The sequence below is a fragment of the Aythya ferina genome (assembly GCF_964211825.1).
Source record: "Aythya ferina genome assembly, chromosome: 4".
NCBI lineage: Eukaryota > Metazoa > Chordata > Aves > Anseriformes > Anatidae > Aythya > Aythya ferina.
In genome coordinates, this window is record NC_140300.1 from 67,709,939 (window position 1) to 67,723,918 (window position 13,980).

Genomic DNA, 13,980 nt, shown 5'->3' on the forward strand with positions numbered 1-13,980 from the left:
GTACCTTCTCTCCAGAAGTTTTCTATGTTTAGTTGGTATAAAGCACAAGCACTTCTTTGCACTAGGATTATACCTCAAATGAATTACAAGATAGGTTTTTTTTTTTTTTTTTTTTTTTAAAAAAAAAGCCCTTTTTTACTTTACCTGTAAGAAATCGACGAGAAAAGCTCTGCAGCCTGTGGCAGAACTACACTGTAAGATTTACAAATATTGTTTTTCAGAAACACATGTTACTCAGGTGAGCACAGCTTTTTACAGGATCAGAGGTAGGTTTATTCTTCTGAAGAAAAAAGAATTCTTCTTCTCTGCTACATGCCACTCACTGCACATGTGAACAATGAAATAAATTCCTGTGTTTCCTAAAATTAGAACAGATTTGTGCCTGTGCATTTAAAATAATGAAGTTGGTAATGCATCGAACTGATTTAAACTTCAGTTCCTCTGGTTGTGATTTCTTGCAGATTAAGCTCTCCATTTATGCTGCCCTTTCACCCTGTAACAGCTGTTGACAGAATGAAAAAAATTGATAGACTGCTAGTTGTATGCAGTTGGCCTGGGACTTTGTATCACAATTTGTTGCATGAGGGCTCTTCCTCGAAGTGATATTTGCTTCTGTATTTAGGACTGTGAAAACAAACTGGTTGAGATTTTGGTCTGTAAGTGAGGATCTAATCTGGGTGGAGAGACATCATTTCAGGTCAGTCACCACCTCATTGCTGTCAATGGCAGAGGTGTTTTCTTAGGAGAATCTGCTGCCTCGCCACCCCGAAGGTTGCATTTTAGCCCTTTGCCCTTTGGTGATAAAGAAACTTACTTATGTGTTTTTTTTTTTTTTTTTTTTTTTGTGGTTGGCTGCAGTCCACACTGGTGAGCCCTGTGCAAAGCTCTGCAGGCATGTGTTTGGGTATTTCGTAGAATCACCAAGTCAGTTCTCTGTGCATGTGATACATGGATACAAAGACATTTACTGAATGACCTCTTTTCTTCCTTGGTCAGCACCGAGGCTTTCCGGTCTGTTTGAAAACCCTAGATAAATGCAGAGGAAGCCACATGGATTAAAACTAAATCCAAGATTTAGCTCAGCAGATGTCCCTTTCAGAGCATTCACAGGGTGTTATAGGATCAGTGCAGTACAGCCCACATCTTTCCTCATCATCCCCTAAGCAATGAAGGACCATTCCCCTGGCTGCTGAATTGCTGTCAGCCTTTTCCTACCTCTTTGCCAGTTACTGCTCCACCTTGCATCCCAATGCTAGTAATTAGGTGGAAGGTTTGAACTAAGATGCAGCATTATTTCATTCTTCTGCCCAGCTGTAAGCCTGGGTGGTGAGACATTGTTGTATGTTTCAGGAGGAATATCTGCAGCAGAAGGGTCCTCAAGTGCTCAAGCCAAAAATATTGCTGTCTATATAGAATTAGTCATCTCCACTTCCTTGGAAATTATCTCACCCAGCCATCCCTGCCTGTTTATTTTATGAATTAGAGCATTTTTCTTTTACTAATAAATGTTCATTTGCTCAAGTCAGTAAGTATAAGACATAGGAGAAGAATAATACTACCTTTCATAATGTTAAGTTCCTTAATGAGGGATACTGTGCCTGTACTTGGAAACCTGGAAATGCACCAGTGGCAGTTGGCCTTTTATGTTTATATGTAACAGAGCCCAGCATTTTTTCTTCTCTTTTAGCAAATGGCAAATTCAGCCAGAGAAATTCAGCTTCAGAGTGATCTAATGTTTTGCAAATTCAACCTAAATTTACAAGAGGTTTTGCTCAAAGAAGAAAGTATGATGGCAGGACTGAAAATATCTGGTATTTAATTTTGGCAAAGTTTTCACGTTTAACATCTTCGTAGTGAATTACTGCATACTGAATTACTAGTGAATTAATTTTTTAAGAAATGTACAGAAAGGGTCATGAATGCATCTGGAAGATTATCCATGCACAGCTGTCCTTCCAACATCACTGAAGCTTTAGTTAGAGGCTAAGTTTAATGATCAATCAGATCTAATGTGATCTGGTTTTGCAACTTAACAAAGCAATCAACAGACACTTGCCATTTGGGGGTTTGGGGTTTAGCTGGTAAATTTATTTCTGTGCCCCTGGCAGCAGAGAGCTTTTGTGCAAAGAAGACACAATTCAGCATGGAGACACAGAGTGGGGCTCCATGGCATGTCAGCTGATGCCTTATCCACATCCATCTCTGGTCTGTCTGCTTTATTTCCCATCACATTCTGCAGAAGTTCCCACGTGGAATGGGAAAAAAAAACACATCATCATGTCAGGGTCAGTCAGCTGCTTTTCATGTTTCAATTAATTTTTTGTTTTCCCTCTGTCAAAAGGAAGTAATAATTAAGAATTAAATATTTGTGCAAAAGTTGCAGAGGATGAGAGCTTTGTACGTTGTTTCATGCATGTGATCAAACTTGAAAAATGGAGACACTGTCTGGATAGTTAAATCATGGGGCTTCATCCACTTGTAGACCTTTGCATTTGTATTACAATTGTTCATGTGAAGAAATCAGATGTGTTTTATGAGTAAGAGAGTAGTATCTGATTCATATAAGTAGGCCAATGTAATTAAATGTTAAACCTCATAATGTAACACAGTTTGTGCCATTTCCCTGATTAGTTCCACATCAGTTTCAGCAGGGATATCACTGCACAAATGCATAACTTAATACAAATAACACAAACATTTAAAGAGCAACCTTCTTAAAAAACATTCATCTTCTTTATTTCCTGGGCTAAAGGATCTCACTAGGAAGCCCCAGGGGCATCCTGAGCAGACATAGGGCTGGGGCAGGGAGGGCATGCCCCCAGACTGCAGATACACACGTTGAGGCCAAGGGAAGGGAAATCCTGCTCTTCAACCTTTTGAAATGTGAGATTTCCCAAAAAATCTCTCAGTAGTTCTTTGTGATTCAGCAAAATGAATCATTCAATACCATAAACCAAGATGGATCATGACAAACAGGGTTTAAAAATGTTGTTTGTTTCATTTCTTTTCCAGATAATTGCTGTAGGAGAAGTTTTCTGTTCCTGGAAACATGCAGGGGTGATCTAGCCAAGTAAGCAAGACAAACAAGTCAGTCCATAAGGCTTAATTTTGCCCCCATGCAATAGAGCTGTAGGTGCCTCGTGAAGCATGTAAGTAAATGGGTCATCACACCCAAAAGCCAGGTTTCCCCTTCTAAAGCAATCTGCGTAATCCCAGTAGTGACTTTCCATCAGCAACTGTTTTAATAATAGTAAAAGCCAGTACAGGTGTCTCCAAGCATAAATCCATGAGGTAAATGCTTGAGTCTGTTTTCAGAGACCAGGTACACTTACCTAATCCTACAGCTAGCCAACATCTGAGGCCCACTGTGTCCCAAAGGTATGGTTATGTTGAAGGAGGTTAGATGCAGTACAATAATATACAAGATGTACAATAATATATAAGAAAATCTCACTGAAAATACTAGTTGAGGAATGAGCTTGTTTAGCTGAAACACTGGATGTCTTTGATTAATGGTTAGTTCTGAGAAAGAATTAACTCCAAGAAATTGAGGCAGTTCTTGGAACTGATTACAGGGAGAGGAGGTAGAAGTGATGAATCTTTCTCTGTGGATCAGAGACTTATTGAACTCAAAAGCCGGGAAGGCTTTGAGCGTAGAAGTCAGCAGAAAATTAACAGAAGTCAATAGAAAATAGTTATGGAGTTATGAGCAAGGAAATTGTCCATTTATGCTTTTGTGCTTAAGGAGAAAGGGATTCTGTATGTTCTGCTTCTCAAAGGCCATGGCAGAATAAATAGCTCTTAATCTCCTATTTGGATTCCTTTCTGTTCTGCTTTCTCCCTGAATTAAGCAGTAGTCTGAAGTGCTTAAACAGAAGCTACTCAGCTATTCTTTGTTTTACTTTTTCCATAGCTGGTATGAATTAAAGTAGGTAGGTAAAAGGGCCTCCTCTATTCTTTGCCCCCATTCAGTAGTCATGGCTCCTGATATTGCAGACGAGCTCTTGCACAAGTGCATTTGGATCACGTAGTATGCCTGTTCCTCAATGAGCTGGCTGTGCTGTGCATGAGCAACACGCAGCATGCAATACTTCTGTCTGGCTGAGGCTGAGGGGGACTTCTGATGCGTGCTGCTCTGCCCCATGGTGCAAACACTTGGCCTCCCAGCCTTTCCTCCATGCCCTCGTTTGGGTCCGTGTAGTGTCCAAACCTGTGGGCATGCTGTTTTAAGGGTACGTACTTGCTGTTATTTAAAGCTCCGGGCACAAAATACAACAGGCAAGCATGTGTCTGGTAGATAGCTTCATTCCTAATTTGCCTATAGGAAGCAAAATACAAAGCATGGTGGGTAGATCTGGAGGCTGTTTCTAAATCTAGCCATGAATATCTCCATCTTATGCTTGTCCGCAGTTGTTGAGGCTTAAATATATGAAGGCAGTGTCTGTTTAGAGGCTTAAAGTGCAGCAGAAGGGAGCTGGTATTTGTCTGATATCAAACCAGGTGCAAAACAGCAGAACTAATTATAAATCAGCAAATACCAAACACAATTAAAAAGATAATCAGATGGGGAATACTCTCCAGCCTGCGATGACGACAACCTGAATACTCCAGGCTGGGATAGCTTTTCCTTTCCTACATGCTGTCGCAATGGATATTAGGAAGAATTGGATATTGGGAAGAATTTCTTTATGGAAAGGGTGGTTAAGCATTGGAACAGGCTGCACAGGGAAGTGGTGGAATCCCCATCCCTGGAGGTATTTGAGAGAGGTGTGGATGTGTAGTCTCAAAAATGTGGCAGTAAGGGACGTGGTTTAGTGATGGGACTTGGTAGGTCAGGTTGATGGTTGGACTTGATGATATTGAAGGTCTTTTTTGGTGGAAGTGACTCTGATTCCATCTATTTCCATTCTGGTGATCTTCCATCTGTGGATGGAGACAGAGAAGTGTGGCTTAAGACTCTCAACTTGCAGCTCTGCATAATGGAGGACCTGTTTTCAAAGGTAGAAGAGAGCACAAAATACGTGTGGTACCTGGAATCATGATCTGGGTCAAAACACGGTTTCCAAGCACAGTTGCATTTGATGTTCTCTCTCTGATACCCAGACACAGCATTAATTATGAACGTGCAGAGCAAAATCGCAGCATTCTCTCTTTACATTGCCTCTCTAGAAGCAGAAGGGGAAAAAATACTATATTTTCTGCTAATGTTCTCATTTCAGCTTTGGGGAGATGAGTGCCTCAGATATGTTTGTATAGACAAGATAAGCAATTGGCTAGAGATTTACTGCTAGAGATAGCAGTACAGTTTCCAAAGTGATAGAAGTGGCAGCGAGGAAACTGATGTGGCCAGAGGAAGTCATTTTAGAATAAAATGATCTTAAGTAACCCTAATTATATTACTGTTTCACATCAGTACAACTTCAGTGTTTTGAGCTTTAATTCATATGAAGATCAGAGCTTGCCCTGTTAGGATGCCTGGATTTGTTTTCTTTTCTCCTCAGTGTAACAGGAAATAATGTGAAATACATCCAGCTTTCACAGAATTGAGCCTTCAAGGTCAGAATCAGTACTTTTATTCCCTTGTTCAAGTCAGAATGCCGTCTGTCTTGCTGTTGTTTCCCTTGCTTAAGTTTTAAATGGTTGAGATGCCTTTTTGGCAAGTCGTTCCTAAGAGGTTTCTGATTTTCATTACTTAATCCTCCACCATTACGTTGTGAAAATATTTTTTTCTGCCCTTCCTCCTCCTCCCAATTTTCTTATAATGAGATTCAGATAACACAACCATCTTTAAATAAATAAATAGTAATACTTTCAAATAGCCACCACCCCAAATATTTTTGTTCGTCTCCTTCCTTCTTCTTCTTTTTTTTTTTTTTCCTCCATAAAATGTAGAATTTTAAAGAGAGAAAATCAGTAAATCTTCCCTTTTTGACAGCTGTGGTCATGAAGCTGATGCATTCAGCAAATACTGACTGTGAGAATGCTAAAGGGGCTACATGTATTTTGCTGTTAAATTTATAGCTCTATTTTTTTTGTGTGTGTGTGATTCTTAAGTACAGAAAGTGGCAAACTGAAGTGGTGTTTGCACAGAAGCTCACTGAATGCTTTTGCTGTTTGAGCTGGGAGTCTTATCATTAAGACTCTTAAGGATACTCACCACTTACAGGGCTAGCCAAGGGCAACACAGCACTTCACCAGAAATATTTCTAGTAAGGTTTGGGTGGGATCGATGTCTGAGAACCCTTTGTTAACAGGAAGAAAAAAAAAATGCACCGTGTGAAAATACTAAGTTCTGCAGAGTTACAGGCATTCATATTTTTGTCATTGTCAGCTGGGGGAAGGAAAAATACTTGAACGTTGATGTAAAACATTTGATTCACTCATACATATTTTGGACCATTACACCCACTCTAATAAAATTGTAGGAAAACAAATTGCTTGGACTGCAACTATTTTGATGTCTTGTTCAAAATATTTGCTGTAATCTTAAGGCTTTCGCAACATCTTTATCTACATGTATAAGTGTGTTTTTCTTAGCTAAAATAGGTCTTTCTAAGAGCGTTAAGTACCTGTGTAAATTGTCTTTTGTCTCCACGGTGGCTTCTTTGCTGTTTTGATAACTGAGATAATTTTTTACCTGAAGTTTCTTGTGGAGTTCTAACCTATTTGGAAATGTCTTACTGGATGACACAAAGTTTGACACAACATTGTTTTATGCTAAGCATCAATATGTGGATATGCAACAGCCCGTGAGTAGTAGATGTTCTCCTAATCCTTCCGTACAGTAAATAATCCCTGCACTTCTGCAGGGGACTGAAACTGAGACAAGATAACATATCTTTCTGTTTTCTTGTTTGGGTGCTCTTTTTTTTTTTTTTTCTTTTTTCTGGAAACCATGATATAACCTCTCACTAGTTCAGACAATGCACCCTTTTGTTTCCACTGATTCAGACAGCATCAGGAAGAGAGGGAAGCAGGTTGCAACATGGGGCTTGGAAGAGATGACTGTCTTGGTGGGGTGGGGCTGAACATCAGACCTGGGTTGCACCAGGCGGGTTGCACGCCTGAGGACAAAACAGAGTTATTTGTCCAACCCTAAATATTATTCTATCGGTCCAACAGCTTGCCTGCAGGCAGCTTTCTCACCTCTTTACCCATCTCCTGACCTGCCTGAATGAGTGACTGGGGGAGTTTTATTTATCCAGGTAACCACTGGAGTCTGGGAGAAGGCACCCAAGCCATCCCAATCATTGCATCTCCTGACAGGAGACAATACCATATCATTTCCTTCTGTGATGTGTGTGAAAAGCATAAAGTCTCCTTAAGCGGTAAACATGATCTGCTTCTCACCACGCAACGCATAACCCAAACAAATGGATTTCCTGTCTTCACGCAATAGGAAAACATTGTAGAATATGTTCAGCATGCTTCATCTGTCTCTTCTTCCATACCAAAATTCTTCCTACTGAGTGCTTCTTCAAAATTGCCACTTACAGTAAAATGTCACTAAACTTATTAAATGCCTGTTAAGTTTTCTTTTAGTCAAGCTCTGTCATTGTACAGGCTTTCAGTATTATTCTTTTGTTTTTCTACTAGAGAAACAGTAAAATCATTGCAGATTTTTTTCTGATTTCTTTTTTTTACTATAGTAATTAAAGAAATGCAAGTAGCTTTGTGTGTTCTTGAGAGTTGATATAATATTTTATAAACTTTTGAGAGCTGTTGAGCTAAAGTAACGGATATTAAAATTTTGTGTTCATTTAAGGAAGCTGAATCTTCATTTAAGGAAGCTGTTGATGACAATGCTAATGACTCTGACCATGAGTGAGGACAATTCTGGCCAGAAAGGAAATGCAAGGAGTCCACAGACAAAAATCCACCTAGAGAGGTAAGGATCCCTCTTTTCTGAGTTGTCTGGGGAGACTTTTATCCCCAGTAGAAGCTGAACAGTGGTGCTTCTCTTTCCAATCTCAAATGAATCAGTCATCTGATAGAAAAGTTTTTATGCCTTGATTTCTGTACTGTGAAGAATAAGGGCTTCAAGGACACTGCATGAGACCCAGTGAAGTGCCTTGGTGTGAAAGTACAATAGGAATTTATCGGGAGCGGCTCTATTTACACTTGAGTGTTTGAAAGCAAGGAAGAATTGTCACCTACAAAGGTATATATATTGATTTAGTTACTAAGTGACTCAGGAAAAACATCTATGTGCATTCTTTGGAGAACAAAAAAAAAAAAAGGACAAAAATGTTGGCATACATCCTCTAAGTTTAGCACTGTTTATACATGTATTTTCTCACAAGTTTTATTTTACATAGGTCTTTCTGTGCTTATGTAGGGAATTGAACCAAAAAGCAATCAAAGACAATGTAAACATAATCTCTTTTAACACATTGAAATGCTGGAAAGATTTGCCCTTTTCATGACTTTGGTTGCAAACACTTTAGCCGACCCCTAATGCTGCAGATGACGTGTTTGTTCCATTGCTGAAGCTATCTTTGACCTCATTTCTTCACATTATCCACCAACTAGGAGCTAATCAATAGGAACTATTTGCAGTTATTTGTAGACCAATGAAAACTGCAGATGATGCAAAAATGGATGTTACATGTGCAAGAATGTAATGGTAATAGTATGATTGCTTAGCATTGCTGCTACAGATTATGGTGTTGAAATTACAGTTACTGTCTTGAAATCATCTGGCCCAACCTCTCTCCCCCCGCCAAGTGAAAACCCAAAATATTTTATGGACTTGTGCGATACCCTATGAAAGTTTCAATACCCAAGTACATTATGCAAATTTGGGACTTATTCCAGGAAGGTGTTACATGATTTCCTTAGGACTCGATGAGAGTTCTGAGCAGTAAGCAAAGGACTTCTGCAACCTATGTGGCAGTAACTTGAAAACAACCTGGCTTGGCCTGTTCATAATTTATTTAGACTTTGAACCACTCACTCCTAAGTGGCATCCCTGCAGCGGCCAAATGGTGATGTTTATTTTTTATATACTGAGTAGAAAAGACAAATCGTAGATAACAAAGCTGCTGTCATTATGATCCATAGCATTTTTATTTATTTATTTATTTATTTTTTCCCTATAGGGAACAGTCTTTCTCCAAGTAGTCTTTTCTTTAAACCTGGTGACTGTCTTCCTAGTCACGTGATTGGGGAGGAATATTTAGCAAGTCCCCAGTCACCCTTGGATTCTGAAATAGTGAAGGCATAAGCCTGGAAAAAAAGTGTCATACTCTCATGGATGACGTGCATGAGGAAATGTAATTCTCAGTTCGTGAGTACTATATACAATCAGCCTAACTAATAGAAACTGATAAAAGTGCTGTTGTAAGTAGATTTGCCTGAACAAGTATTTTAACTAATTCTTACAGAGTCAAGGAAAAATGCACACCCTCATTCCAGAAGAGTAATAGATAAAGACTTGTCAGATGTGCTTATCTAGTGTCAGGTGTTCTGAGTGAGGCTTCCTCCTTCAGACTATTTTCTGACGCTTTCCATCTGGCATTTACTATGCTTGTAGTACAGAAGTTCTGCTGCTCTCCTACTCTGGGAGCCCATGGGGATAGGTAAGGCTTTATCCAACATGCTGAAAGTGTGATGTCCTGTGCAGAGCAGGATCTGAGGCCCTGCTTGTGCTGGTGGAGCGTGTCCTTTCAAGGCAGGTTCTTAAGTAACTCTCAAGCATTGCATTGTGCTCATCCCGTCCTCAAGGACATATCTGCCACAAGACATGATCCTCCTCATGTGACCTCAACTCATACTCTTTGGGTTTTCACTAGTTTGACAAGTTTGATAAAGGTGATTTCCCAGTACTGAAGCAATGCAGGTAAATACAGCTATTAGGCTTTGTGCTGGGACAGGACAGAGCAGTAGTGAAGAAGCTTCAAGAAATATAAGATTTGTATGAGGGTCACTTTCCAGGAACAGGCAGAAGTGGGACCATGACCAACAGACACAGACCTAGAGTGGGGAACCTGAAATGTTGCAGACTTCAGCCACTTCTATGTAAAAGATAAAGGAACACCTGAAATGTAAGACACTTTAAGTTGGTTTGAGATCAGTGTTCCCCCCCTTTAATGCTTTTACTCTGGGAGAATGTTACATTGCTCACTGAAGGGCATCCAGTCACTTGGCTAAAACCTGGCTTTTAGGACTCCAAAAACCTAGGCTTTAGGACTCTAAAGCAGGCTACATGCTTTTTCAAATTATCCAACTGTTAGGCACTGCCATGGTATTGACTAAATCAAATAAAAAATGGGAGAGGAGACCTAAATCGACTTTTAATTAATTGGCTGAAAGTTTGTTCTGTCAGGAGTAAGCTCCTTTTTGTAAGTCCTAGTGCATGTCCTTTGAAACAATCACTGGTGGTCATTGTGAAGAGGAGGATGCTGCACTGGATGAAGCACAGCTTTGACCACGACCTGTACAGCTTCATTATGAATGAGGAATGGTTTCAGAAGAGCAGCAATAAATATAAATGATATTATATAACATCATTGATACCATAAAAGTAGGCCAGGGTTAAAGAAAGGTCATTGTACTCCTTTTGAAGAATATTTGTAAATCACAGAGGAAGAGAGTACAACAGATTATCAGTGAATAAGCTTAAGAAAGAGTGGATAAAACTACACTGTAAAATTGAGTTCAAGGAAAAAATCAAGTGTTTTAGGAATGCTTATTTGGGAAAGCTAAGGCCCAGTGTTCTTTGGAACACATGCATGGCAAATGGAACAAAAGATAAAACTAGAAATAAAAATTTCCCGACATCAGTGACTGTCTATAGTAGAAAAGATATATGCATATCTTTTTCAGGGCTTAATCTTAACAAATTCTTTCCCTTCTTGCTAATGTTAGAATCATGTTTGTCTGAAACGAATGTTTCTAGTTAAATATTCATGGAAGTGCATCTTGAGCTCAAATGCGTCATGCTTAAGTGCTTTGCTGAATCTAGATGTAAATGAAAAACTCGATAGAGTAAACTAAAAATAGCTTCCTTTAAAAATAAACTTAATTTGGAAAGTCATGCTTGAGTGAATGATCCAGTTTTCCATAAACATCCACTCAAATTTCCAAGTTGCTCGGAAAATGAAATAATTATTGTAAAGCAACAAAACATTGCGGTTTAAATACTCCACGTCTGGCATACTGTAGTCACTAGTTATTTGTCTTCACTAATTAACTCAGTGTTTCATGCTTAATTTCAGCTTCTAAACCAACTCACTGCACTGAAGATGTTTCAGCTGTCAGCTCGATGGAGGTCGAGCTCTTCTTTGGGAAGTGTGAACGCACTTGCAAAAGGTGATGCTGGGGATATGGATTTGTGAATGGCACTTCTCCCTCTCTCTCTCTCTCCTTTTTTTTTTTTTTTTTTTTTTTTTTAATAATAAAAAGACCAGGATATTCATAGGAAAGCCGGGCTTTTAGGCATGCAGGAAATGCCCTGTGGCTGGTACAATTGATTACGCTACTTTGGATGATCAGGTGAACTCATTTATAACATTGTTTTTATAATCCTGTTTTTTATAATCCTGTCTTTTATAATCCTGTTTTTCCATACATATCCTTTGGGGTTCCCAGACAAAATATCCTGACTGCCTGCAATCTTCAGAATATCAACCAATATGTTTTATAAATAACACATAAAATGACCAGGCAATGAAACGATTAATTGATTTTATAATGAAGCATGAAATCAGATAGTCTTTGAGATAGAGTTGAGAGAAGCTGGTGTCTGATCTGATTAAGATCAATGTAATTTTATGCTTGTTAGAGCTCAGCAGCTGCTGGTTAAAAGACATTAGTTTAGCTGTCAGAGAAAACCATTGACAGGTTTTACTTGGTGATACTCCATCAACAGCTAAGTCTTTAAACTAAGGGGTTTTGGTGCAGTACTGAAACAGCCTGTTTGTATCATGGGAAAAAATGAGACTGCAAAAAACATTCACTGGGTACTTTCTGTTCACAGTAATAAGTTCATTACTGAGATAGAATAGGGAATTCAATGCATCCCTATGGGCAAACACATGAGAGTATTTTGTAAAAACAGGGAAATACTGGGGAAAAGCAAACTGAGCATTAATATGTAAAAGAACATTAGATATCAACAGACTCCTGAATTTTTTAGGTTATAAATCCTTTTGAAGTATAACAAGGCCAAAGGAATTCAAGATGCTTGACTGCTTTTTCTGTAAGGTGCAGTCTTGTTTTGTTTTCACCATGGTACTTTCCATGAAGACAGAGACCTGGGAAAGATGAGTTTCAGGTGGCAACGCAGCTTCACTACCTGACAGGAACTGTTTTGCATCCACCTGGTGCCCACATGGACTCGCGTTTGCACAATCAGAATGTAATTGTGAAATTAAGATTTCTTAAACTTATAGCGTGATACACAAAAATCTCATGTCCAGGAAGCTGCAGTTGTATCACTGAGGAGTAACCTGGATAGGAAAATGTTCTTTTCCTTGAAGCATGAGCTAAAGTGTTAATAGGGGAATTCCTAGCAGAAGAATAATTACACTCACCTGATAGACTCTATATAAATCTCTCTGAAGGGGCTATTGTGAGAGCTAAAGAGGATTTTGAAATGCCCTGCACAAAAATAGTCTGGTATTTGAATGCTGAGCTTTGTTGATTTTTAAAAGTTCATATTTAAAGGTATTGTTTTGTTTTGCTTTCCCCAAGAATCAAAGTCCTGAAAAATCAAGAATTTACAAGCATAGAGATATTTTTAATCTCAACAGGATATGCAAATATGTCAACATTGATAAATTGATTATAATTTGAATTACTGAAATATCCCAAAGCACCTTGTAACTTCAGTATTTATCCAGATTTTCCCATTTTAAGCATCCTGGAGGGGTGGGCAAGGGGAAAAGTGTTTTTTTTTTTTTCCTTTAAAAAATATTATAGGTGTTCTTCCTTTACCAAAATAGCTTTCCTGTGAATCACCTGCTTATGTGACTCCCACACACCAAGCAGTTTAGTCAGAGATAAATTTATAATATTCTCCCTGGATGAGAATAGAAGCCAATACACTGGGAGAGGTCACCTCTTTTGTTGTTTTTCTTAACTGCCAGAAAGTAAAACATGAGTCAGTTCAGAAAAATGAAATATACTGATTTGTACACAAACCACTTTAAAATGAAATACGGTTTCTCTTAAAATATTCTGAATTATAACTTTTTTTTTTCAGTAAAATATGTGTTTCCCTGGAAAAAAAGCAGAGAATGGATTCCTGTTAGAAGTAACCACAATAAAGAGCTCTCAAGTAGTTCTATGTAATATATTGAGTATTTAGTCCTCTACAGAGTTTTTCTTTGTAGCAGAACTTACATATTATTAATAGTACATAATATTATTAATAATATTGTTAGTAATATTCAATATTATTAATGTTAATAATATTCAATATTCAATATTAATATATTTCTACAATATCACACTGATTTCTTTTTTCATTGTATTACTGACTTTTTATGTTATAGCTAAGCAGCAGTGTGGTTTTTTAATTTTTAGCTAGGTTAGGAAATGGAAAAACCAACAATACATTAAGTATAGAAAATGTGAGTGAACACATTTTGGAAGACAGCTTAAGATACTTAAGCAGGGAAGTCTGAGGAAAAAATATTAGCACAATCAAATATGTCTGCAAAAATTAAGCAATTTAAATAATTTCTAGCATGTTAATACGCTTTATATATAAAAACAAATAGTGAGTTTACCCACAAGCTGTTAACATCAGGCTGGATGAGATTTTGCTATTGATGGACAAGAACGTGCCATTAACACTCCAATGTGAACATAGTTTCTTGGTTTCAGCAGTCCATTTGCTTAGCTAGAATTCCTGGCGTCTCGTTTGGTCTTTTGAAGGGCGGATGAGGTGATGTGTAATGTGTCAATTCTTTTGTGAAAAGTCCCTCCCAGGTAGTAGCACTATTTTAAATGGTATAACGTGGCAGACACCTT

At 38.3% G+C, this 13,980-nt stretch overlaps 1 protein-coding gene across 7 annotated transcripts in view; it reads left to right on the forward strand.

The window, feature by feature from the left end:
• The window catches only part of LOC311436306 (melanopsin-like), a 73,418-nt gene that overhangs the window by 10,735 nt on the left and 48,703 nt on the right, over positions 1-13,980 (forward strand). For 6 of the 7 annotated variants that reach the window (XM_084518355.1, XM_084518354.1, XM_084518353.1 and 3 more), the window contains 2 exons: positions 7,766-7,888; positions 11,220-11,313. The gene's annotated coding sequence lies outside the window, so the exon portion shown is untranslated. Of the gene's footprint in view, positions 1-7,122; positions 7,206-7,765; positions 7,889-11,219; positions 11,314-13,980 lie in introns of all 7 variants that reach the window. The other variant, XM_084518356.1, reaches the window with a different exon arrangement.